General features: G+C 37.9%; 1 protein-coding gene and 1 pseudogene across 3 annotated transcripts in view; one reads left to right on the forward strand and one right to left on the reverse strand.

Moving 5' to 3' along the window:
* Positions 1-27,478, reverse strand: part of MACROD2 (mono-ADP ribosylhydrolase 2) — a 1,930,060-nt gene that overhangs the window by 1,231,149 nt on the left and 671,433 nt on the right. The window lies entirely within an intron of this gene.
* Positions 2,928-3,670, forward strand: LOC139014474 (V-type proton ATPase subunit D pseudogene; annotated as a pseudogene).

Genomic DNA, 27,478 nt, shown 5'->3' on the forward strand with positions numbered 1-27,478 from the left:
ACATAATTTTTATTCAAAGAATCAAAAATCTATCCTATGACCATGTAGCTTTCTATATAGGTACTAGAGGCCCGGTAAATGAAAATTCATGCACTGGAGTGGGGGAGGGGCGGTCCCTCAGCCCCGCCTGCCCCCTCTCACAGTCTGGGAGCCCTCAGGGGCAGGAGGCAACCCGGAGATTAGGGGAAGACGATGCCCCTATTACACCTCTGCTGCTGCCACTACTGGCAGTGCAAACCTTGGCCGGCCCTGGTTACCTGAGCCTTGGGCGGCCCTGGGCGAGTGGGCAGCCGCCATCCGAGGCTTGCCTGTGCCTTGGGCCGGCCTTGGGCGGCTGGGGAGGTGAGGGGACTGGGGGACTCCTGAGGCAGGTGCCTTGGCGGGGCTGAGAGGACTGGGCACCGCCATCTTGTGGCTGTGGGCGCCACCATCTTTGAGGGTGTGATGGTCAATTAGCATATTCCCTCCTTATTGGCTGTGGGCACCACCATCTCTGCAACAGCATGAGGGTCAATTAGCATATTCCCTCTTTATTAGATAGGATGCCTCACTTTATATATTTATTTAATGTCTATATATTAGTTTAATATGGCTGCTATAACAAATTTCCAAAAACTTAGTCACTTAACACAATTTATTCTCTTCTAGTTCTGGAGATCAGAAGTCCAAAATCCGTTTCACTGGGATAAAATCAAGGTGTTGGCAGGCTGATTCTTTCTGGAATCTCTGAAGAAAGAATCTGTTTCCTTGCCTTTTCTGGAATCTGTACATTGCCCATACTCCTGGACTGTGGCCTCCTGCCTTTATCTGCAAAGCCTGCAATGCCGCATCCTTCTGTGCCTTTTCTCCATAGTCATATTTCACTATCACAACAGGAAAGGTTCTCTGCTTCTAAGGTCTCCTGTGATTAGTTTGAGCCCCCTCCCCCCAAAAAAAATAATCCAGGATAATCTCCCCATCTCAAGATTCTTAATCTAAGTCACATACGCAGAATCCATTTGGCCAAATAAAGTCATATTCACAGGTGACAGGGATTAGAGTGTGGGCATCTAATAGGGCCATTATTCTGACTCCACAACATGTTACTGGAAAACTGTACCTAAATAAAATTTCTAAATATCAAATCATACTGTACTGCACTGGGGAAATTAGCTATGTGAAGAAGAAGATAAAGACTTTTGAGTTTTATGATGGGCTTTCTCAATACAAGTTAAGCTTTAAAATAAAGTGTCCATCACTTTAAAAGTCAAGGTACAGGTTTAATATTTTAGAACTGCTTTCCTCTTTTCAATATTTTGTCTAGAATTAATGTTCAGGGCTATGCACCCTACACATGAAACCAATATATCTAGCCTATGGTTCAAATTTCAAATGTTATTTTATTGCTCATAAAAAATAACAGTAGAATTTTAATAGTACAACCGAATTTAAGTAGAGTATACTTTGAAGTAAATTGATAGTTTATATTATGTACCTCTGTGTGTGTGCGTGTGTCTCTCAAATCAAAGCTACATCTGACCCTGCATGCCTTGTTAGACTTTCATTAGATGTCTAATTTCTAACTCACCACAAGCACAATCTTGGAAAAATGGCTACATGTGACCATAGCACCATAACCTGGCAGTTTTGAAGTTCCTAAAACTTATGTCAGCAGTCAAGAGCTCCATTTCTCAAATTAGGCAATCATTTTCAGTAATTGTCTCCTTCTTTCTCAAACTACTAAAGTGGTTTCTCATGGAATTCACACTCTGTTTATAAACAACTAAAAATTACCCAGCTACAACCTGATCTCAGAATTTTTATCTCAGCACTGATAAAAATTCTCCCAAGTGCTTTGTAAAAGGACCTAATAAATCCCTGTGAACACAATTTAAGCAAGATTTTGGAGCAGAGACTCAGTGGATTAACGACACTTCTATGTCTATGTTTCCAAACACTTTTGTTATATTCTTGAACTCCTATCATTTTTCTCTCTACATGACAGTAAAAATGCTCAGTACATTGAACTTCTGTAAAAGCAGATGAATAAGTGTGCAATGAGAGATTAGTAATAACTCTTGAAAATACTTAATGCATTTTTTCTTGTCTAAAAATCGTTTTCAAACAACTGCTTTATATTTTTCCTGATCTTTTTTAATTCAATGGGCCTATTAAATAATAAAAATAACTGGGTGGGAATTTATGACCCATGTGACTAGACTCAAATGTTGCATTCTTGAAAAGAATATGTTGCTTTGTCAAATAATTCCTTCATAAGCATCATACAACCTCTTGCACTAACAGTATTTTAAAAAGGTGTAGCAAGTTTAATTTTAAAAAATTATTTTAGTTAGCTTTGATCATTCCTACATTTTGTTATTAGGGAAATTGTCCTTGTCTTTTCTTACATTTCATTATTATGTCCAGTATAATAAAATCAGCAAATAGGCAAATTCATAATTTTTATTATGTGATCCCACAACACAGGTTTTAGAGGAATGACCAGTGAGATAAAAATAACCCCAATACTATCTTTTCTGAGTTCTCTAACACTCAGCACCATTAAAAAATATTATTACTCCCTAGCCGGTTTTGCTCAATGGCTAGAGCGTTGGCCTGCAGACTGAAGGATCCCAGGTCTGATTCAGGACAAGGGCACATGCCTGGGTTGTGGGCTCAATCCTCAGTAAGGGGCGTGCACGAGGCAACCAATCAGTAAGTCTCTCATCATTGATGTTTCTATTTCTCCCTCTCCCTTCCTCTCTAAAATAAATAAAAATATATTTTAAAAATATTATTACTTATGAAGTAAAAATGAATCTTAAAAGTGTTTGGATGGGGGGGCAAGTGACACAACCAGCTGACTGCGGTAGAAAAAGACACTGTGGCTGGGTCTGTGGCAACCACGACTGCCCAACCAGGAGCCAAGCCGAACAGTCATCTTCAGAATGTCGGGCAAAGACCGAATTGAAATCTTTCCCTTGCGAATGGCACAGACCATTATGAAGGCTCAATTGAAAGGAGCACAGACAGGTAGAAACCTCCTGAAGAAAAAATCTGATGCCCTAACTCTTCGATTTCGACAGATCCTGAAGAAGATCAGAGACTAAAATGTTGATGGGTGAAGTGATGAGAGAAGCTGCCTTTTCACTTGCTGAGGCCAAGTTCACAGCAGGGGACTTCAGCACCACAGTTATCCAAAATGTGAATAAAGCCCAAGTGAAGATTCGAGCAAAGAAAAATAATGTAGCGGGTGTTACCTTGCCAATATTTGAACATTACCATGAAGGAACTGACAGTTATGAACTGACTGGTTTAGCCAGAGGTGGGGAACCACCGGCTAAACTAAAGAGGAACTATGCCAAAGCAGTGGAACTACTGGTGGAACTCGCCTTGCTGTAGACTTTCTTTGTTACTTTGGATGAAGCTGTTAAGATAACCAACAGGCATGTAAATGCCATTGAACATGTCATCATTCCAAGGATTGAATATACCCTTGCTTATATCATCGCAGAGCTGGATGAGAGAGAGTGAGAAGAGTTCTCTAGGTTAAAGACAATACAGGAGAAGAAAAAGGCTCTCAAGGAAAAAAACTGAGAGGGAGTTGGAGAAATGGAGGGTAGCTGGAGAGGTGACGGAGCCTGCCAAACTTCAGGCTGAAGAGAAGGATGAGGATCTTCTGTTTGAATAGTCTTGCCTGTTCTGGTTCTTCTTGCCTACTCTGGTTCTTTCAGAAGTCCTGACGTGACACCATTTTAGTTCAGTGTTTAGGTTTGGTTCGTGTGGCTGTTTATTTTTTGTCTAATTTCACTGGTTGTAAAACTTTCCTGGATGTCTATTTATGGGATCACTTTTGCAGAAACATAATTTACCAACCATTGATCACAGATGAGATTTAGTGAACCTGCCCAGGAACTTGTAGAATTTATTCTGCAGAAGTGTCACCCTACCCCAATTATAAATGGTTACAAGTGATCGGCTTACCAAGCATATTAGGAAATTCCCCTTAGGAACCAGCAGTGGTCTCAGGCCAATACAAGGAGGCCAGCTACTGTAGGAGCACCCTCCATTCCTACCCACTCGCACCCCTGGCGCTGCTATCTGAGATAGGTGCAGCCATCCTGTGTTTCTGTGGTACTTCTCCAGCTCTAGGAAAGCCTACCCTTAATTTACCTTGCATGACAGGTCTCTGTTTGTTCTCTCTGTCATGGAACAGTTGTACCAATTTGCATGTGACTGTGGTATAAACAGTAAAATTATTTTTTTTTAAAGTGTTTGGATGGGTGAACACAATACATTTTCTAAAATAAAATAGAGTGCCTAAATCAGATTCTACGTGTGGTGCAATCATTTTGTACATATATTATATGAGTGAATATTGACTATTCAAATTCTGTGCTTCTTCTCACTCAAAAATTAATATAAATTAGATTTCACTCTGTTATTGTGATGACAACATATACATGACCAGAAAGGAACACTGTGCATTTGGTGATGAAGCTTTGAAATGAATAAGTCAGATTAATTATTTCTGAATGATTTGTTTTTTCCTTGCTTGAATCCAAAACATCATTAAGATGCCTAGACATTGCTGATAATAGACCAAGGTGAGCCTTCTGTCAGCACACACAAGGGTCTGCTGTGGAACTCACAATAGCACACAGACCAGCATGCTAATCGGCAGCCCGGGAGCAGGGCCCACAAAGGGCCAAGATGGCAGGAAAATCTCAAAGAGCGCAGCACTTCAGTAACAAGATTTTCCGCCGGCTCATTAATATTTACCAAAGCCAAGAGAGCTGTTTTTTTTTTCTTTCATTTAGCCACAAATGCCTCCTTAAAATGATTCCTACATTGAGACAGCATTAGAAAAATAAACTATGCATGTAAAAGAAGCTTCAAATGGAAGACAGGGGGCTTTTAAGATGAGCCTGCATTCAGTGTGAGCATCTGCACCCAGAAGACCATTTACACAAATTAACATATTTTATCTACTGTAAAAAAAATGAAATAATTTACACGTACATGACTGTTTAATTTAAATTACTATCAGGGAATGCTCTAACATTATTTGTACACCCTACCACACGTTCTGATCACCATGGCAAAGATTTGCCACTTAAAAAGAAAGCCAGTGGAAAAGATGTTTTCAATTGCAAGCAGGGTTTCCTTTAATTATTTAGCGGGGTGATCAAGAAATCAGTGTTGGATGGAGACAGACCTGGGTTTGCATCTGACACTAGCTGTGCAGTATTAGGTAAATGACACAATCATTCCGAACCTCAGATTTTCCATCTGTAAGGTGATTAATATGAACTGGATTTACTCCATAATATGAGAGGACTCCAAAATACAAGATGATTGACTCCATAGAACGAGACAGAGGCATATGTCTACCTGCGCTGAGCAGGGCTGCTGAGGACAGAATGTTGTGGACATTGCCTGTTCATAGCGTCATGAGAAGTCGGGGCCAACTCAAGGGCATATAACACACACAAATGGTTAACAAAAACTGCCTTGCGTAGTTTTGAGAAGTTTAAGAAACTATATAGTACATGGAGCATTCAAAGTTTGAAATAAATGTTGAAGGGTTTTCTTTTTGTTTGCTTTTGTTTCTGTAATTAAAGTATTTATTAGAAGACCTTTAGAGACTAGAAATGATAATAAAAAACAACATTACCTATCATCCCACCTCCTTGAGAGAACTAATATTAATTTAAATTACTATCAGGGAATGCTCTAACATTATTTGTACACCCTATCATAAGTTCCAATAACCATGGCAAAGATTTACAACTTAGTAAGTAGCCTTCTAGTTCTTTCTCTATATATGTTAGTAAGCTTGTATACAGCTATATAACTTTTTATTTTATGGATATGGAATCCTACTTTGCATTATCTCACTTGATTCTCTCCAATACACTCCCACCCATTGAAAACAGACTATGAATATATTTCCATATCTTTTGCTATTATTTTATAAGATCATTTTAATTCCTGATGACATTTCATTGTGTATATGTATCGCAGTGTTTGTATCACAATAATTAATCAGTATGTATCTGGCAATAAATAAACATATTTATCATATTTATATATATCGTTAATTATCTTTTAACCTAAATAGCCTTATGACAAATATATTATTTTCTTCAACCTGAAAACATGCATTTTCTACAAATCCCACTTTTCCTAGCTTTTTTATTTATTTAATTTTTGAGTAATTAATACATTTGTTTGTCTCACCAGTTGATTTTATATCAATATAATATAAATAAATAAACTATAAAAATATCTTCCTTTCATCCTTGTTCTTATTTACTCATTCCCCACCTCATCTACTCTACAGGCAACATGGTTATTAATGTATATAGTCTTTTAGATTTTATTTATGAATATATAAGTAAATATGAACATACATAATAACTTTACCCCTGCTTTCTGTAAAGGGTAGCATATAATATATTTATTGCTATATTTTCTTTTTCCATTTAATAATATATTTTGTAGTTATTTCTATATTGGTACTTAATGAGATTTTTCATTCTTTTATTTATAACTAGTAGCCTGGTGCATGAAATTTGTGCATGAGGGGAGGGGTTCCCTCAGCCCAGCCTGCACCCTCTCACAATCTGGGACCGCTGGCTCCTAACCGTTCACCTGCCTGCCTGCCTGATCACCTCTGTCTCTGCCTGCCTGATCTCCCCTTACTTCCCTCCCCTGCCAGCCTGATCTCACCCCCAACTACCCTCCCCTGCCGGCCTGATCTCGCCCCAAATGGCCCTCCCCTGCCAGCCTGATTGCCACTAACTGCCTCTGCCTTGACCCCACCACAATGGCTTTGTCCGGAAGGAAGTTGAATGTCCAGAAGATGGCCAGTCGACCCAGTCTAATTAGCATATTACCCTTTTATTAGTATAGATTATATAGGATAGGATTGCTTAAATGGGTGGGGGGGAGAGCCTTTTTCAGCAGGAGGAGATGCTCTTGGCAGACAAAAATACATAATCCTGTATCTAGACTGATAGCCAGCCATATGCACTATACTGTCAAACCGGTCATTAAAAAGTTGAACCGCTTTCTTACATCTTACACCAAACAGCTGTTGCCCTTAAAACCCCTCTTCAGCCCCCACCTTAGGTTCTGTCTTCACAGTTCACCCAGATTAGGTTCTGATTGGTCAGTTTCTATGCCAGTCAGTGTCAAAAGCTCTGCCTCCTAGGCAGCCATTGGCTCCTCGCAGTTCATGCAGATTTGGTTCTGATTGGTCGGTTTCTATGCCAGTCAGCGTCTCCAGGCCTATCTCTGGGCCTGATCAGAGAGGTGGGGCTGATCAGCAGCCCCTGTAGCTGCTGGGGAGGCCTGGAGAGAAAGAGAGGCAAGGGCTGATCAACAGCTGCCACGAGGCTGCAGATCAGACCCTGCTTTTCTCTCCGAGACTCTCTCCAGGACTGATCCACAGCCCCCTTGGTAGTCAGTGCTGGGTCACCACATTGCCCACAGAGCAGCAGTCAGTGCTGGGTCACCGCGGCGACCAAGCACTGACTGCAAAACTGACTTCCTGTGTTCGGTCGTCTGTTCAGTCGTTTTGGACGTTACGACCCTGGTTCTTTATATATATAGATTGCATAGCATTACATTGTATAGGTGTACCATAATTTAGCAAAATTTATTTAACTGGCCCTTTACTGATTGGTATTTAGCTTTATTTCAATATTTTGCTCTTGAAAAAATTTGTAGTAGTGATTCATATTTTCCATATATATTATTTCACATGTATGCAAATATGTCTTTCATTCAGATTGATATTCAAAATATTTAACAATGTGTAGGTTATACTAGGGCTTATCACCCGATTATCAGTTATACCAAATAAATTCCTGGAAATAGAATTGCTCACCTTAGTTCCATGTAAAGGTGGGGAGGGGAGGCATAACTTTCCACCATCATGTGCTCCTTTTGGAACTCATTGGGTTTCTTCCCTAAATTCACCCCTGCAACTCATGTCTGATCTCAAATACTTTTGGCACCCTTTCTATGTGTTATGAACTTTGTGGATTTTACTTGTCTCCTGCTAAATTCATTGATATGTCTAACTGAATCATTCCTCCACAGAATTGAATATTATGATTTTTTTAAATGTATTTTTATTGATTTCAGAGAGGAAGGAGAGGGAGAGAGAGATGATAGAAACATCAATGATGAGAGAAAATCATTGATCGGCTGCCTCCTACATGCCCCACACTGGGGATCAAGCCTGCAACCCAGGCAAGTGCCCTTAACTGGAATCCAACCTTAATCTTCTGGTTTATAGGTCAATGCTCAACCACTGAGCCACAACAGTTGGGATTATTTTAAAGGTTTTTTAAAATTTATAGGTGAAAAGGTGCTATCCGTTACTGATTCAATTTGTATATTTTACAAATAATTTTAAAAGTGGATATTTTCATATGTTTATTAACTATTCTATTTCATTTTAGCAAATGAATTATTTCTATCCTTTGCTTACCTTTCTATTGAAGTATTATTAGTCTCCTTTTTGTTTTCCAGCAGCATGTTCAATATTAAGGTTATTTGTAAATATTTTTATTTCATTATTTTCCTTATAATTTTTACTTGGAAATGGTTTGAGTAGATATTTTCATTTAAAGTACTTCTATTTTTTACAGAAATAACAGAATCAAGGAAATAAAAAGTAGACTGATTCCTTCATTCATTCATTCATTCATTCACTCACTCAAAATGTATCAAATGGCTAAGTATTTTTCTAGGTCCTGATGACACAGAAAGGAATAAATTCCAATCCTCGTGGCACTTATATTTCAGTTAGAGGCCCGGTGCATGAATTCATGCACGGGTGGGGTCCCTCCTGGGTGGCCTGCAGGAATTGGGCTGAAACCTGCAGTCCAACGCTGCCTACATCTCCTACCTGCTGCTCCACTCATCCAAGCCCCACTGTGCCTGCCGCGGGCTCACAGTCAATCAGTTCCTATCGGAAGAGGCTCACCAGCCATGAGCCCTGCATCTGGTGCCCTCCCAAGGGGAGTGGCCTGTGGGATAGAGCTGAAACCAGCTCTCCAATATCCCCCAAGGGGTCCCAGATTGCGAGAAGGAACAGGCCAGGCTGAGGGACGACTGGTGCACTATCGGGCCAGGAGGGACTGCAGGAGGGCCCCAGGGTGTGTCCAGCCCATCTCGCTCAGTCCTGATCAGCTGGACCCCAGCAGCAAGCTAACCTACTGGTCAGAGCATCTGCCCCCTTGTGGTCAGTGCACATCAAAATGACTGGTCGACCAGTTGACTGCCCCCTGCTGGTCAGTGCACATCATAGCGAGAGGTTGAGCAGCCTTAGCATATCATTAGCATATTACACTTTGATTGGTTGTTGAGTTGTTCTGCCATTTGGTCTATTTGCATATTACCCTTTTATTATATAGGATGATCAGGAAAATAAGGGAGTAAAGGGGTTAGAGCAGTGATGACGAACCTATGACACGCGTGTCAGAGGTGACACGTGAACTCATTTTTTTGGTTGATTTTTCTTTGTTAAATGGCATTTAAATATGTAAAATAAATATCAAAAATATAAGTCTTTGTTTTACTATGGTTGCAAATATCAAAAAATTTCTATATGTGACACGGCACCAGAGTTAAGTCAGGGTTTTTCAAAATGCTGGCACACCGAGCTCAAAAGGTTCGCCATCACTGGGCTAGAGAGTGATCTGCGGGATGGGTTTTGTTTTATTTTTAACTAGCATTAAATAATCAAAGGCACCCATTTTAAAAAGGATTCATTAGAGCAGTTACCAAATACAAACTGCCTTTCTATAACTGAAGTTTTTCTTATGGTCAGAAAGGAGTGTGTTAGTAGCCTTTAGATGTAGTTCTTTAGACATAGCTCACATCAGTTAAATTTTTAATTTTTAAAAATCACTCTAATTCTATTTTGCCTCTTATAGTTTGACTAAGCAGCTTTCAGAAAATTTACTTTTTAAATACTCCCTTAAAATCCAAAAAGCAACCACATTTATCCCTACATCTCAACTTTGATTCAAGAGATGAAAGAACAGTACTTGATAAAGACACAAATAAATAAAGAGTTGTGAGAAAATCAAAGTAGCTTGCAAATAACTGAAAAACCAATGCAGGATCTATTATTAGAAGTGGAAGTAAAATTAACCACACATACTTGGAGGGACAATAAGACAAGCAAGTTACCTCTTAGTATGTATTCCTGCTTTGTTAGCATCAAGCATGTGCCAGGAGATTTCAGTTTTTCCAAAACAAATTCCCTTTTCCCCCAGCAATGGGAAGCTATAAGGACACAGCAGGGATTCTGCTGCATAACTTCCCTAACATCTTCTAACCAGAAATTGGGCCCAAGTAATATCTATTTGGCCCCATCTTCTGTTGCAGAGACAATATAATGTCTTGGCTAAGAGCTTTGGTTTTGGAAATAGTCCAATTGGAATCAAATCCCTTAGTGACCATTGATTAAGTATGTGACCTTATGCAACTCACTTAAACATCTGTCCTTTAGTTTCCTCATATTAAAAAAAAAAGGAAGAGCACTTATTTCACAGAGTTGTCATAATGATTAAATGAACAAATCCATGCAAAATACTTAGAATAGGACCTTGCACATAGTGAATGCTCTATTTTTATCTGTGATTCTAATATTACCAATTATTAACTATCATTATTGTTGTTGAAGTATTTCATGTAGATAACATAAAGTATGATTGTTTACTGCCTGAAAATGTTGCAAAACACTTCATTGATTCTTTTTTTTTTTACCATTTTTACCATTTTAGTGTACAGTTTTAATGATATTTAGTACATTCACAAATATTGTGCAACCATCTCAACTATCTAGTTCTAGAACATTATCATCACCCCAAAAGTACATCCCATACCCATTAAGCGGTCACTCTTTATTCTCCCCTCTTGACCAGCCCCTGGCAACCACTAATTTGCTTTCTGTCTCTATGGATCGTCCTATTCTGGATACTTCATATAGAGATGGAGTCATACATTTATGTAGCCTTTTGTGTCTGGCTTCCTTCACTTTGTACATATTTTCAAAGTCCATTCATGTTGTAGCATGTACCAGTGCTTCATTCATTTTTATGGCTGAACACTATTCCATTAGATGGCTATGTAGCACTCTATTTATTCAGCAGTTGATGGATAGTTGGCTTATTTTCACCTTTTGGTGATTGTGAATAGTACTGCTGTGAACATTTGTGCACAAGTTTTTGTTCGAACACCTGTTTCCAATCTTTTTGGTATATACCTAGGAGGGAAATTGCTGGTTCATATGGTCATTCTATATTTAACTTATTGAGAAATCACCAAAATGTTTTCCTCAGTAGTGGGAACACTTTACATTCCACCAGCAATATATAAGCGTTTTAATTTCTCTACATCCTCATCAACAATGTTATTTTCCCTTTTTAATATTTATTATGGCCATCCTTATAAGGATGAATGGCTAATGGTGTTGAGTATCCTTTAATGTGTTTGTTGCCATTTGAGTCTTCTGAGAAATGTCTATTCAAGCCCTTTATCCAACTTTTGGGGTTTTTTCCTTTGTTGTTGTTAAGTTGTAAGAACTCATTATATAATCTGGATAGTAGACTCATATATATGAGTTACAAATATTTTCTGTGGTTTTCTTTTCACTTCTTGATAGTGTTCTTTGAGGCACAAAAGTTTTTAATTTTTATAATGTTCAATTTATCTATTTTTACTTTGGTGCTTCTGCTTTTTATATTACATCTAAAAATCTACTGCAAAAAATCCAACATTATGAATATTTACCCCTATGTTTCTTTTCTAAGAGTTTCATTTATGTATTTAATTGACTTTGATTTAATCTTCATATGTGGTGTGAATTAAGGGTCCACTGTTAGACTTTTACATGTGGATACCCCATTGTACCAGTACTATTTTTTGAAGAGACTATTCTTTCCCCATTCAATGATTTTGCCAATGGTCATTGTGGAACAATGGACAGTAGAATCTTTGTCAAAATCAATTGATTATAAATTTATGGACCTATTTTTGGACTCTCAATTTTTTCCATATATATTGAAAAGTGAGCCCTCCAACTTTGTCATCTTTTCCAAGACTGTTCTGGTTACGTGCTAGCATAACACTTCTTTTTTATAAAGTTATTAACCAACAAATAGAGTTGGATTTTGGGTGACGATTTAACAAGACTGTATTAGCCAGTTGTTTACTGTGAATGTTAATATAACATATTTACCAGTCTCACCCAGGTTTTTTTAAGGGGATGTGTTTTCACAGTCTGCAGCAATTTTTAAGAAAATGTTCCAGGATAGAAAGAACTGGAGGACAGGGCAGTTTAAAGATGCTAATAATAATAGTTTAAGTTAGTAACATTAGAATATTTTGGGGAGCACTTGCACATACATTATCTGATATTTTCTCACAAGTATATGTATAGTAGTCAAGGTAGACATGATTATCCTCAAAACAAAAAAGGGTCAGTTAAGGCCCGGAGAGGTTAATGTTAGTTATTTAAGCATGGCAGTCAACATCAGCCTTAGATAAACTTGGCTTTATTTATAATTTTACTTCAGTTTGAGAAAAATCTATAGCTAATAAGCATTTTTATAACTGTGTCTATAAACTCTTGCTTATTCCAAGGACTTGCAGAAACAAAAACAAAATGCAGATGCCAAACACAGAATCCGAGTTCTCTTGAGACGTATCTGTGTGTAGATTTCACTTCTTCAGTTGAGTCCGTTTACCCTCTAAGCTGTGCTATGATTCTTCTCTACATACTGTTACAAATAGTTATCCCGCCTCCTGCACAGTACTTCTCTGGCATATAAATTATCATTACCCACAAAATATTTTCAGTATGCAGTTAAACAACACAATTTATCTGCATTATGTATGATGAAAAACCTGTGCAAGCCAAAAGGTTGCCTGAGGGCAATGGCCTGAACCACCTCCTATGAGTCCTTCCTCTAGCCCCAGCAAAGTATTGCAGGAATATTACCAAGTATTAAAGATGCAATTTGGAGAAGTATTATACTTATTGCCCTTTGGAGGATTTATTTAATGCCAAAGAAAGACAAATACTGTACAATTCATAGGTCAATAGGATGTGTCCAACACTCCAAAGTCCAGTGCAAGAAGGATCACTCAGCCCACATTCTTTCAAAGCCTTGTGTTAAACAGTCTTGTTATAAATATGCTGCAGGGGGAAATCTGTACTTACTCTCCTAGGCAAGTTGACATAATTTTATTCCCTGAAAGCTTGAGCCATTGTGGTAGAATACAAACTAAAATTAGATTCCAATTATTCTCAAGTGCAGCTAAGGCTGTGTCTTTTATTCTTCTCTTTGGTGAAATGGCAGTCTTACTTGGTAATTGCATATTAATTTCCACCAAAAAAGCATTCCAACCAATTCTTCAAAGAGGGAGTTAAGCTTATTAATTCATGCCTTAACAAGAGGACAAAGTGCATGCTTTGCTGTATAAGAAGTAAGAACTCCTAGGGACCAAGAAGATTTAATCAAGGATTGAAGGGAAGAAAAAGTGAATGAGCCAGTAGCAGAAGAATGTGAGGTTACCCAAGTTTTGGGGGGTTGGGGAAGGGGGTGTCTTTCCAGAGCTCAGCCAAAATAAAGTAACAAAACAAAGCAGACATGTAAATTCCTCCCGAGATACTGGCTAAAACACTGACTTTCCTTTATAATGCCACTTTAATTTCTGGTAAAATTCCAAAGCAAAGGTTAATATTTCATGATATTGTCAACTTTGCATAAGACTACTTGTGCTACTCATGACTTACACAGCCTTAGGGACTGCACTGATTTTTTTCCCCTGTTTATAAATCTGAAAATGCTCTCTGCCTTCCCAGTAAGCCCTTAATGTTTATTGGTGTCTATCTTAAAACAACAGTTCAAGGTTGGAGCTATGAAAACATTTGGGGCTCTAATTTACTCTAAAGAAGGTCTACAGAAGATTACAGATAATACATAGCACTTAGAGTTTGCCCAAGAAATACCAGAATCACCTCCACCTAAACACATGCACACTTTAGTTTTCCTAATGCATGTTGCTACCTAGGAAAGTTACAAAGTGGCTTATGTCACAGTCCCTCCAACATGTCAAAAGAACCCCATACCTATTCAAAGCATCACTTTCCATTCTTAAAAATTATTAAAGACCTTAGACTTTTTGTTTCTGTGTATTATATACAGAGATATTTACCATATTGCAAATTAACAGTTTTTTAAATGTTTAATTCATTTAAAAATAATAATCCATTACAGATTAATATAAATAACATGCACTGTAAAAAATAACCATATTTTCAAAACCAATCTATCTAGTGAAAAAATGGCATGCTCAAAAATTTTTGCTCATATCTTTAATGTCTACTTTAAAAGAAGACAGCTGAATTCTCAAATCTGCTTCTGCATTCGATATGTTAAGACATCCTGTCATGAGCATCTGGAAAACACCATACACTGTGAGAGAACAAGAGGGACAAAAGGCAAATAATGCCACAGTATTGTTATGAAAATCATGTTGACATCACAGACCCCCTGAGAGGGCCATAGGACCCCCAGAGATACTCTCATCACACTTAAAAAACTATTGCTTTAGATCATCAGGAAACTTTTACAAGGATTAGAAACACATAAAGCGGATATCCATTAAAAGACTCTTAGCAAGGAATTATGGCAGTATCCTGTTAGGTTCCAAAATTCATTTCTTCTAAATAAATGTCGTATCAGTTAGTGCTCTTTCTCCTCTGAGGTCATTCAAGGCAGAGATAGACTGTCAGCTCCATATGGGGCACTGGAAAGGCTGGTAGGTTTTCTAACAGTTGATCTTGTCCAAAAAAGTAGGTCTAGGGACATTCTAATGATTTTTCATTAGAATTAATTATGTCCATAATAATGGAAAATCTGAATTTTTGAATAATCGAACATGAACTTAGGATATCCATGCTTCCTCCCAGGTAGGCCAGCAAAGTTCTCTTACTTTTAATGTGCTAATCTCATTGGAGCGTTTGTGCTGTTAAAGTTATAACTTCAGTGTTGACCTTGATCACCAGGGCTGATCAGTGACTTTCTTTGTATTTCTCTTGTTGAATTTAAGTAAGGCCTACAAGGTGCTGAATAGAAAATAGCTTTGCAATCACAAAAGACATTATTTTTGATGTACAATTAGTGCATGTCTGGGTTTGTAACTTATTCTGGAGATATACATTTACTTCTTTTAGTGGTTACTCTGGAAAATATAACATGCATAGTTAACAATAACATTTAAATGTAATGCAATCTTCTTCATAAATAACAAAATGACTTTAAAAAAAAAGATTTTAGTTTGAATTGCCTCTCCTCAGATTACAGGCAGCTTTTGTCCACTATCTGTTTTATCTGTCTTTGAACCCTCTACACACTATTATTGATTTAGATTTGTGTGTTCCGTGCCACTGAGTTGGTGACTCTGTGAATGAGTGATGCCCACAGTGCCCTGTCCTCAACAGCCCTGCTCAGCCCCTTCAGATCTGTGCCTCTGGCTTGTTTTATGGAATCAGCTCATCTCCTATTTGGTCTTTCACTTTCCCTGCTGCCTTCTATTACTGTCTTTTCCAAAGAACCCGGCCATCTCATGATGTGCCCGAAGTAAGACAGCTTCCACTTTGTAATTTTTGACTAGTGATATTTCAGGAGCATTTGCTCTACGACCCACGGCTGGTCTTTCTGGCAGGCCAGGTATCTGTCAAGCTCTGCAACACCTTATTTCTTTTCTTTTTTTATCTTTTTATAAAATATATTTTATTAATTTTTTTACAGAGAGGAAGGGAGAGGGATAGAGAATTGAAACATTGATGAGAGAGAAACATCGATCAGCTGCCTCCTGCACACCCCCCACTGGGGATGTGCCCGCAACCAAGGTACATGCCCTTGACCGGAATCGAACCTGGGACCCCTCAGTCCGCAGGCCGACGCTCTATCCACTGAGCCAAACTGGTCAGGGCTCTTTTTATATCTTTATTATTGAAAGTATTACATTCATTCCCCTTTTTCCCCCCATTGACCACTTCTAGCCCACCCCCACCTCCTGCAAATGAATGTTTTTGTTTGTTTTTCCTATTAGCCTTCTTCACTGTTCAACTTTCACATTTGTACATAGTAATTGGGATTCCAAGGGTGTGGATGATCTTAGCCGTGGTCTCACATGACACATGTTTGCTCTTGGTGATCTTTCCTAATTCTTCCATTGCTGCCATTTTGGGTGCCGGCCTTCTCTTGATGTCTTGGCTGTAGCCTCCATTTGAATTGATGACTGAACCATGGTTAGCAAAATCGTTAACAATTTCAGTGCCTTCACGGTCCATGTTAAAGCTGTGTATTTCTTCTCTAGTCATGATTTTTGTCTTCTTGATGTTCAGATGCAGCCCTGCTTTAGCACTTTCTTCTTTCCTTTCATCAAAAGTCTTTTCAAGTCTTTGCTACTTTCTGCCAGTAAGATGGTGTTACCTTAAGTTACTGATATTTCTTTCACCAGTTTTTCTTCCTCCGAGTCTGTTTACAGATTAAACAAATAGAAAGATGAACAAATAGGAATGAACAGAAATGCTCCCTTGTTTGACACCTTTGCCTATAGGAAGCCCACAGGAGATGATTCTGTCTCTCCATATTCTGTCCTGACAGTGGCTTAGACTTACCTATATATGCTTTTGTTTCTTTTCTCATCATTTCTTTTTTCCCCCTTTTAATTTGGATCTCCATTCCACAATTGTTTTTTCTTCTTGAAGTACATCATGTAGAAATTCCTTCAGTCAGGGTCTGCTGGAGGTAAATTCTCTCGGTTTTAATTTTTTGAATGGTACCTCTATTTCAGCCTAATTCTTGAAGGGCAGTTTCACTCAATTTATAAATGTAGTTTGACAACTATTACTTACAGCACTCTAAAGCTCTATTTAATGCTTCTGTCTTCCATTGATTCTATGAGAGAGACTTGTCTGTCCAGTGGGTGTTGCCCATGTAGGTAACTTGTCCTTTCACTGTGGTCGCTCTGAGAATTTTATTCTTGTGTTTAGAGTTCTACGGATGGGCTTCAAAATGTCTAGGCGTAGTTTTCTTTTCATTTGTCATGTGTAGGACTTGTTGGTGTTCCTGAATCTAAGGATTTATGTCTTTCATAAATTCTGGAAAGTTCTCAGCCATTATATTTTCAAATATCAGTCTTATGCTCATATATACTCTGTGCAGAGAATAATCTGCCAGGATTGAACTCTATAATAATGTGCCAACTAATATACTTATCATATTTTCCCTACTCTTCCAAGTGGCATTACAAAGTTATGAGTGAGACAACTCATTTAAAAAATAAATATAACTGAAATTATTGTTCTGGCCAGAATCTTGACATAACTTTGCATCAACCTCTAAAGGACTCCCAAAATACCTGGAGCTCACCTCCAGCTATTTCTGACACAGACAGTAACAGTGAAATTGTTTCTCATGTTCTGTAAGCTTTTCCAGTAAAATCTGGCTGCAGCCATCAGACAAGGCAGACATTAAAGAGAGATTTGGGTATTCAATTTTTAACCTCTAGCTATTATATATGCCATGTAAAATTGTATATCTCAGGACCAATATTAGAAAAATAAAGGAAAAATATTTAAATAGGAAGCACTTAAGCTAGTTTATTTTTAAAGTACTTTCCAAAAGATAATGTTTAAATTATAAAAACTTTGGCTTTAATCATGTGCTCACAGTTCTATTCACCTGCAAATTAATACTCTAAAAAATATAAATTGCTCCTCGTGTAAGTGATTACAATTACAGGAGAGTTCCATAAATAATTTTAAATTACCAGATATCTTATTTTATTCATATCTAAAAAACAACAACAAAAATTAAACACATAGATATATAATTCTGGTACTAACTTTTGGGATGTGGGAACTTGACATTTTAAGTAAGAGAAGACATGCCGAGTCATAATTTCTTCTGTGGCTCTACTTAACAGATTAAAGTGGAAACAGAATTTGGGGGCCAATAAATTAAGCACCTCCTAATTTTGAAATTCATGGGCTATGAAAGGATTGCATCAGAGCCTTTAATCCTTTCCAATAGGATTTAAATAGTCACCAATATGAGTAGGATGGGCGAAGTAATTACAATACTTTCAGGCTAACTGGGGCTGGAGAACTCTTTCATGTGGTGAAGGAACTACTAAAATCAGTCTTCTCTTCAGAAGGTGGATAAAAGATTCTCCTCTATGATTAAAGTGACCTCCTTACAGATCTACTCAGTATCAAACTATTGCTGATATCAAATTATGTAACACATTTGAAATTAATAGGAAAATTATGATTAGTCATTTGGTACAATGAAGAAGTAATAACAAAATAGAAAATAGATCAATTAGATTTGGGAAGCGATAAAGTAACATAAGGCACACATAATAATAAAATATTGTAGAATATTTCTCAGTGGACACCTGGGTCCATACGGCTTCCTTTCTAAAGCATAAAGCATCTGGCTGGTAGACCTTCCTTTTTCCCCCCCAGTTTTCCGTAACAGTTCACATACAATATATCTTATATTGGCTTCAAGTGAACAACATGGTGATTAGACACTTATATAACTTACGAAGTGATCATCCCAACTATCTAGTACCCATCTGACATGGTACATAATTATTATATTATTGACTATATTCCCTATGCTTTACTTTACATCCTCATGAGTGTTTTTATAACTGGTAATTTGTATTACTTAAACCCTTCACCTTTTTCACCCATCCTCCACAATACCTCTCCTATCTGGAAACCATCAATTGCTCCCATTTTGTTTGTTTATTATTTTGGGTTTTTTTTTTTATTCCACATATAAGTGAAATGATATTTTTCATTTGAGACATGGGTGGACGTAGAAGTTATTGTGCTAAGTAAAATAAGTCAGGCAGAGAAACACAAAATTTTAATGGAAGATTATTGATAGAGTATCTCCAGGTATCCTGAATATTTTTAAACCGAATGATAAGGCATAAGAATTCACAAAAGGGAAACATCACACTGTTAATAGATTACATATTAGAATATATATTTTGAAAACTAGTCAGTTCAGACCATATAAAAGAGATTTAAAGAAAAGATACCCCAAAGTTTTGATTAAAAATAATACTATTTGTGGTGAGGTGTGGTGGTGTTTTTTTTTTCAATCTCCAGTAAAATGATTAACAAAATGAATTTATAGGAAAAGTACCATACAAATCACACACATGATTTGTCCAAGCAATTCATTAGCCAGTGACATGATCATAGCGCATCTCTGCTACTTCAGCTGTGCAACATTGTGGTTCAAGGAGAATGGACTCGGGAGGCAGAATGCCTGGTTTTGAGTCCGTAGGGGCTCTGGCACTTCTGAGATGTGTACAGGACCTTTTTTGACCTCTGTGCCTCCGTGAGTAAAATGGGGATAATAATACTACCTAAATTATAGTGCTGTTTTGATGATTAAATTAGCAATTTTTCTAAAGTGGTTAGAGGCAGTGTCTGACACACTGTAGGTTCAAGTAAGCATTTTACCATTTCCATTATGACACAGAGAAAAGGAAACTAGATCAGATGTTAATAAACCTGAATCTTAGCCTCAAATTTGCCACTTGCTCAGATAAGAAGCTTAAAAGCAATTCAATTTCACCTGTGACACTAATCACTTCACTCACTACCCTCCCAGGAGGTAGGATCAAGTGAGTGCATGTGTACAAGGCACCTTAAAAGCAACGAGTTAACCTTTACGTTCTCTGGGAGAAAGGCACTGAATTTCGAGGTACTGTGTCATGTGAATTCTTTTTCTGATATTTCAGAAAATATCAAACACCGAGGCCATATGTGCTTACATTCATACTTAATGGTGCCCCATTTAACGGTGTTTTGGGCACTAAAAATATTCCTTAAAACTCACTACTACTTTGGATCAACAATATAAGGAGAATTATTCACTCACTGAAAAATATGGTATCACCAGTAATGAAGAATCTTGAATTCTCTCTTGTTTTATTAATTCAATTTTATTAATTGGAACATCTGTTGTTCTGATTATACTTCAGAGAAGAAAAATAAAATGATTAGGGCCAAACAGTCAGGAACATGACAACGGGAACAGCTAACTGCACTGACCCCAGTGGTGCCCATCTAGACCTGCTCTGCACTTGCTCTGGTACAGGCTGTGGTGTCCTGCCAGAAGCATCACATCCCTCCTTTATCTTGGGGGCAGGCCCAAAGTGCCATGAGTTCGTATCCAGGGAGCAGATGGCAGCGAATGGCAAACAAGGGTGAAAGATAAACATCCCTCACTCCTTGGATGGAGCAACTCTGAGGCATGTTTCACCCAGTTTCCAAAAGGTCAGCAGCAGGATTGAGCTCCAGTTTTCCCCAGTGGCAACCTGTTTGATAAGCCACTTCTCATCAGCTTCTTTCCCTTCCCTGTCTCACTTTCCACTTCTTACCAGCCTTCCTGGGATCACCTCTCAATCTTCTTGTTTCAGTATTGTGAGGAAACCCGAATAAGAACCTATCATTTACAGAGAAGCTACTATGTACATGCATGCTAAAGGCTAATTATTCTGGCTTTCCTCCTACCTCAGTGCCCATGCCTTCCAGTGTCCTTAGTTGACCTTGTTTCTGCCAGACTTTACATCTTGGTATACCAAGGGACTCATCCTGGGGAACCTTGTCTTTTCCACTTCTCTTCTCTTCAGTATTCATGTACCAGTAACTCTAAAATTTCTGTTTTTAGCCCTGACAGGTCTCCTAAGCTCCAGATTCATATCTTCAACTGCAGATTAACATCTAAATGTTCACAAGGCCAAGACAAAACTCCTTCCAAACACTTTTAACCACTACACCAAATTTCCTCTACATATGGGTGATAAGGGAAAATGAATTTGAAAAATCATAATAAGCTTAGTTAGTCCAGGAACTTAGGGGAAGCAATTTTACAGAGTGCTTGTTTTTTTTTTTGTTTTGTTTTGTTTTTTTTAAATATATTTTATTGATTTTTTACAGAGAGGAAGGGAGAGAGATAGAGAGTTAGAAACATCGATGAGAGAGAAACATCGATCAGCTGCCTCCTGCACATCTCCTACAGGGGATGTGCCCGCAACCCAGGTACATGCCCTCGACCGGAATCGAACCCGGGACCCTTCAGTCCGCAGGCCGACGCTCTATCCACTGAGCCAAACCGGCTCTGGCACAGAGTGCTTGTTTTTAAAAGACTCAGCATGTTTGAATTATTCTGAGACCTATAAAACAGCCATAGTTCTTAAGATATAAATCTTAATTTTTATGCTGTATGTGTCCAGCAGAAAGAGAGGAGAGCAAAACTATCTCTGTTTCTTTGTTCTCATCCTCTGCACAAGCCTAGTAAGGGATATCCAATAGTTTAAACCACAGGATACAATTTTCAGACCATTTTTCATTGAAAATTTAAAGGAATTTATATTACTATACGACATAATTCATTCTGCATGGAAATCACTAGAAGAGTGGTCATGCTCAGTAGGATTTCCTTTATGAGAATAAAATTGCATTTAACACATATATATGTAATTTGGAATCAGAGTCACAATGGTCTATAAACCATGGGATATAAATATATTTCTTGTGAAAAGCTGAATAGCATCAAAATAGAGATACTCATAAAAATGTACTACCCAATGCCCTGGCCAGTTTTGCTCAGTGGATAGAGCATCCGCCTGTGGACTGAAGGGTCCCAGGTATGAGTCCAGTCAGGGGCACCTGCCCAGGTTGGGGGCTCGATCCCCAGTGTGGGGTGTGCAGGAGGCAGCTGATCGATGATTTTCTACCATCATTGATGTTTCTGTCTCTCTCTTCCTCTCCCTTCCTCTCTGAAATCAATAAAAATTATATTTTTAAAAAATGTACTACCCAATGTGTTTGAGGAAACCCAGCTAAAATTACACAGGAGACAATAGACCTTTTTTGTTGTTGTTGTTAATCCTCACCTAAGGATATTTTTCCATGATATTTACAAAGAGTGGAAAGGAGGGGGAAAGACACATAGAGAGAACTATCGAGTGAGAGAGACACATCAATTGATTGCTTCCTGCACATGCCCCAACAAGGGTCAGGGATCATACCTCAGTGTCCTTGACTGGAATTGAACCTGGGACCCTTCAGTCTGGGGGCCAACGCTCTATCCATTGAGCCAAACTGGCTAGGGTTACAATAAACCTTTAAAGGAAAGTCCTCTAAGTTTTTTGATAGGTTTTATAATGAGGCTCAGCATGGATAAATTTCATCAAAGCTTTCTAAGACACAATATATTTAATCACCTTAAAGAAGAAATGCAAGGAATAAAGACATTTAAAATCTTAATCAAGAGGAGGCAATCATCTACTTATATAAAAACCCTGGGTATAACATCATGTCCAGGAGCTCGACCAACCGGAAGGAAGTCAGTCCTGCAGGGGTCATCTTAGAAATGGCTGCACCCTTCCCCAGCTGTTTCCCCAGAGGGTGAGGTTTCAGGCAGGAACCTGCCCTCGGAGCAGAGCATGGAAGTACTGAGTCCCGCCTTCAAACCAGACCCTGATAGTAGGGAGGAGGCAGCCCCATTCCTCACAGAAGCTGCTGTTGGATAGCCTGCTGTCAGTGGCCTGCCAGCCAGGAACCCCATTCACCTGTACCCCGGACCCAGATGGGAGGGAGGAGGGAGCCCCATTCCTCACGGAATCGACAGGTGGCCATCTTGCTATCAGGGGCCTGCCAGCTAGGAATCCTATTCACCTGCATATCTGTATAAAGTTACTTTTGTATAAAGTCGTGCTGGTACTTTTTACCCACAGTGTCTACAGGAATTGCTGCAAATTTACTTCTCAGTGGAAGCACGTTTCATTCCCAATATAAATTACTGATTCTATTAAATGAAACTTCCATTTCTAGACTCTATATAAACAGTGAAGTTGGTAAAACTATTAAAAAGGCCCAACTTCTCATTATTGATGAATGCACCATAGCATCCAGTCATGCTATAAATGCTATAGACAGATTACTAAGAGAAATTATGAGTCTGAATGTTGTATTTGGTGGGAAATTTCTCCTTCTTGGAGGGGATTTTCGACAATGTCTCAATATTGTACCGCATGCTATGTGATTGGCCATAGTACAAACGATTTTAAAGTACTGCAATGTTTGGTGATGTTTCAGAAAATTGTCTCTTACAACAAATATGAGATCAGAGGATTCTGCTTATAGTGGGTGGTTAGTAAAACTTGGAGATGGCAAACTTGATAGCAGTTTTCATTTAGAAATGGCTATTATTGAAATCCCCTGTGAAATGATTTGTAATGGATCTATTACTGAAGCTACCTTTGGAAATACTATATGTAATATTAAAATATATCTAAACGTGCAAGTCTTTGTCCAAAAAATGAGCATGTTCAAAAATTAAATGAAGAAATTTTGGACATACTCGATGGAGATTTTCACATATATTTGAGTGATGATTCCATTGATCCCACAGATGATGCTGAAAAGGAAAATTTTCCCATCGAATTTCTTAATAGTATTACTCCTTCAGGAACGCTGTGTCATAAATTAAAATCGAAAGTGGGTGCAATCATCATGCTATTGAGAAATCTCAATAGTAAATGGGGTCTTTGTAATGGTACCAGATTTATTATCAAAAGATTACGACCTAACATTATCGAAGCTGAAGTATTAATAGGATCTGCAGAGGGAGAGGTTGTTCTGATTCCAAGAATTAATTTGTCCCTATCAGACAATGGCCTCCCATTTAAATTGATTCAATGACGGTTTCCCATGATGCCAGCATTTGTGATGACTATTAATAAATCATAAGGACAAACTCTAGACAGAGTAGGCATATTCCTACCTGAACCCATTTTCGCACATGGTCAGTTAGTTATATGTTGCTTTCTCTAGAGTTTGAAGAGCATGTGACGTTACAGCTAAATTTCTAAATACTTCATCACAAGGGAAATTAGTCAGACACTCTGAAAGTGTTTTCACTCTTAATGTGGTATACAGGGAGATATTAGAATAAGTTTAATCACTTTATCAGTCATTGTTTGCATCACTGTTGTTTTTATATCATGTTTTTGTCATTTTTATATCATTCCTCTGTTATTGTTATATCCTTTTGTTACTGTTTATTTATTAATAAATTTATATATTATTTTCATATACATTTTACTAATTTCCTTTCATCTCTCACACATCTATTATAGAGAAAGGGCAAATAGCAATATTAAAATATTTCCGCTAATTAATTCCCTTTTAATGTGCACGAATTTTGTACACCAGGCTACTAGTATTCTTATAATTATAACAACAACAACAAATATTAGCTCTCATATCAGATTCCAAAACAATGACTGGCAATCGCACAAAGAAACATTATTTCATCAATGTTTTCTCTCTCCTGCCCTCTTTCCTAGTCCCTTCACTTCCAATGAGTAGAGTTGCAAAACATCAAAATCTAAAAGATTATTTCAGAACAAACTTAATATATGTAAGTCAAACTCCTGATGCAGAAACTGTGGCCAGCTACTAAGTGCCAGCACAGGCACCTGAACTCAGCATGTTTCATTCCAACAGTCTTTCCTCCTTGTCACACAATCATCACACTAAAAGAGCAATGACACACAGGTTTATATTTTTGTATGCTTTTACTTATTCTACATTGCTTTGTATGTTAGTAGCAATGGGAATATCCAAACATTGAAGTCGCTAAAAAAAAAATTTATAAAAACACTGAGATTAGAAGGGAGATACCGGGTTACAGTTCTAAGGTTCATGGTGGTCATCAAGACCACAATATCTCTGGTGGTGATTGTCAGGGACCAAAGACAGATTAGGAAGCTGTTAAATCATTTCATCTGATCTCAGGTTTTTATTAATATAATTGGATATGATATGATATCTATCTTTTCTCTGACGAAGATAAATCAGTTACTACTATCACTCAAAGAGATGGCTCTGCAGAAGTGCTATTCGGAGAAAGAGAAAACCTGACATCAGCAAAGTAACTTGATTTAGATGCACAAGGACTGTGAGCTCTGTGGTCTGACCGCCAGGAATACCAGGAAGAATGACAAATGAGATAAGGAGGGACAATGTTTCCTATGTGTAATTTCTACACTGTCTCACATACCTGTCAAAAAATCTATCACTTATATACTGAAGCTATTTCTATTACCTTTGCTCTAAGGAAATATAAGAGTTCAGGTAAAACGCTATATTTATGTAACACACACCTTCGTTTCCAATTAACTTACAAGCTTGTTATATGATTTTGGGGTACTTTTAAAAGAATCTCATTTGGCCCTAACCGGTTTGGCTCAGTGGATAGAGCGTCAGCCTGTGGACTGAAGGGTCCCAGGTTTGATTCCGGTCAAGGGCATGTACCTTGTTGCGGGCACATCCCCAGTAGGGGGTGTGGAGGAGGCAGCTGATCGATGTTTCTCTCTCATCGATGTTTCTAACTCTCTATCCCTCTCCCTTCCTCTCTGTAAAAAAATAAAATAAAAATCAATAAAATATATTCAAAAAAATTAAAGAATCTCATTTGCCTTGCTTCACTAGGTTTGGGAACCATACTGGTTTATTAAATAGCAAATATGTTCTGCTTGAGCTTATAAGAAACTCTAAGATTGGTGAGAAGATACAGGGCTTAATAATACCAGCTGCTCCAGATGTATTTCAATAAAAGAGCAAATCAAAATTGCTTAGAAAAGTATCTCCAACATCCACTGAACAGCTACTATGTGAAAAGCCCAGGAAGTTCCAGTGATAGAACACTATCTGCAAGAGTTTTACAATCTGCTTATGATAATGCAACACGATATAGGAAAAGAGAAAGAGGCCTTAAATGAATTATTATAGACAATGCATTAAGTACTGAGGAAGAAGTGGTTACTTTTAATTAGAGGGAAAGAAAGGGAGACTTCATGGAAAAGGTCACATATACTTTAAAACTAAAGGAAGAAGGTGGAGGAGAGAGAGTCAAATGTGTTAAGTGCCTTTGTGCATATGCTATGCGAGAAACCTAATCTAGAGGATTTGAATTAATCCTCCAATAGCAAGTACAACTATGGGAGATTCCATAATTGTCCCCAATTGTTCATCCTCAACCTTTATCTATACCATTTGTTCTGTGACATTGCAATTCCTCCATTAGGGGTGGATTGCATTTTCTGAGCCAATGATGTGACTTCCTTAGGCCAAAGTGATGCAAACAAAATCTTGAATCGTACTTGCACAGGTGGACAGTTGGACTTTTGACCATCACCAGAAGAAAAACAATGCTTGTATCCCAATGACCCTGCAAAATATGGGAGACTGGTAGAGAAATACTAAGCTGGTGCAGTACCTGGCGCTCAGCCCAACCAATCCACAGATGCATGAGAAATAAATGTTTATTTTATGCCACTGAGTTTTGTGGTTGTTTGTTAAATGGAATTTTTGTGCTAGGAGCTAATTAATATATGTACCTGTGCAGAGTTAGGAACCAAGCCCTAGAGGGGAGAAGTGTTTTGCCCAAAGTTACCTAGCTAGTAAGAAGAGCCCAGTTTAGAATCCTGTCACATCAGAGACTTAAATTTATATTCTTTCTATCACACTGACCCTTAAGAGAAGGGGAAAACTAGAGAGAAGGATATTGCATGGTTAGGGCAACTAAATGAAGGAGAGCATGGAGGTAAAAAGGAAAAGCCTATCTTGGTTAAAATTGTCTATGATGACATAATACTTCAAGACTTTGGAAAGATAACTCTGGTCTAAATTTAGGGGGGTCTTGAATGTCAAGCTTAGAAATTTCAACGACATGAAAAACCATAAAAACATTTGTATTATGGATGCAACCTACTGGAGTAAGGCAATCCTGAAACCTCCATTCAGTACAAACACTTAGTGTGATCACTCACAGACTGTTGCAGTAATATAAGCAGTAAAATAATAGACAATAGACAATTATTTCTCACTTTTAAGCCAAGATTAATTGTATTCACCCTAATAGACACTCCTTATAGAATTGAAAGATTTACTCTTATTTCAAACACATCTTCTAGACTGGTCTAAATTTAAATTTACTCCATGAGTTTTAACTTTCAACTTACATCGACATATCTGTCATCTAATATTTATCAATTCATTATGTGTATATGCAGATGCATCCAGCAATTTGTAATGTGGTTAGCAGAAGTTGCTTGGCAGCTGGGAGATGAATCAGGCTAAAAATAAATAAATCTACTGCCTTTAGGCTAAAATGCTAACTAAACGAGGAAATGGCTATGATATGACAACTGTATTTACCAAATTGTGAATTACGCATGATGAATGTTCAACGTCCTGGTTAGTTGGGAACCTTTCCAAGGGCTTAGGAAGAGTATATATTAATTTACTCACTTCCTTTGACAAAAATTACTTGCTTATTCAAAACAT

Source organism: Myotis yumanensis, unplaced genomic scaffold (assembly GCF_028538775.1).
Source record: "Myotis yumanensis isolate MYYU_CA2020_CCGP unplaced genomic scaffold, mMyoYum1.0.hap1 SCAF_7, whole genome shotgun sequence".
Lineage (NCBI taxonomy): Eukaryota > Metazoa > Chordata > Mammalia > Chiroptera > Vespertilionidae > Myotis > Myotis yumanensis.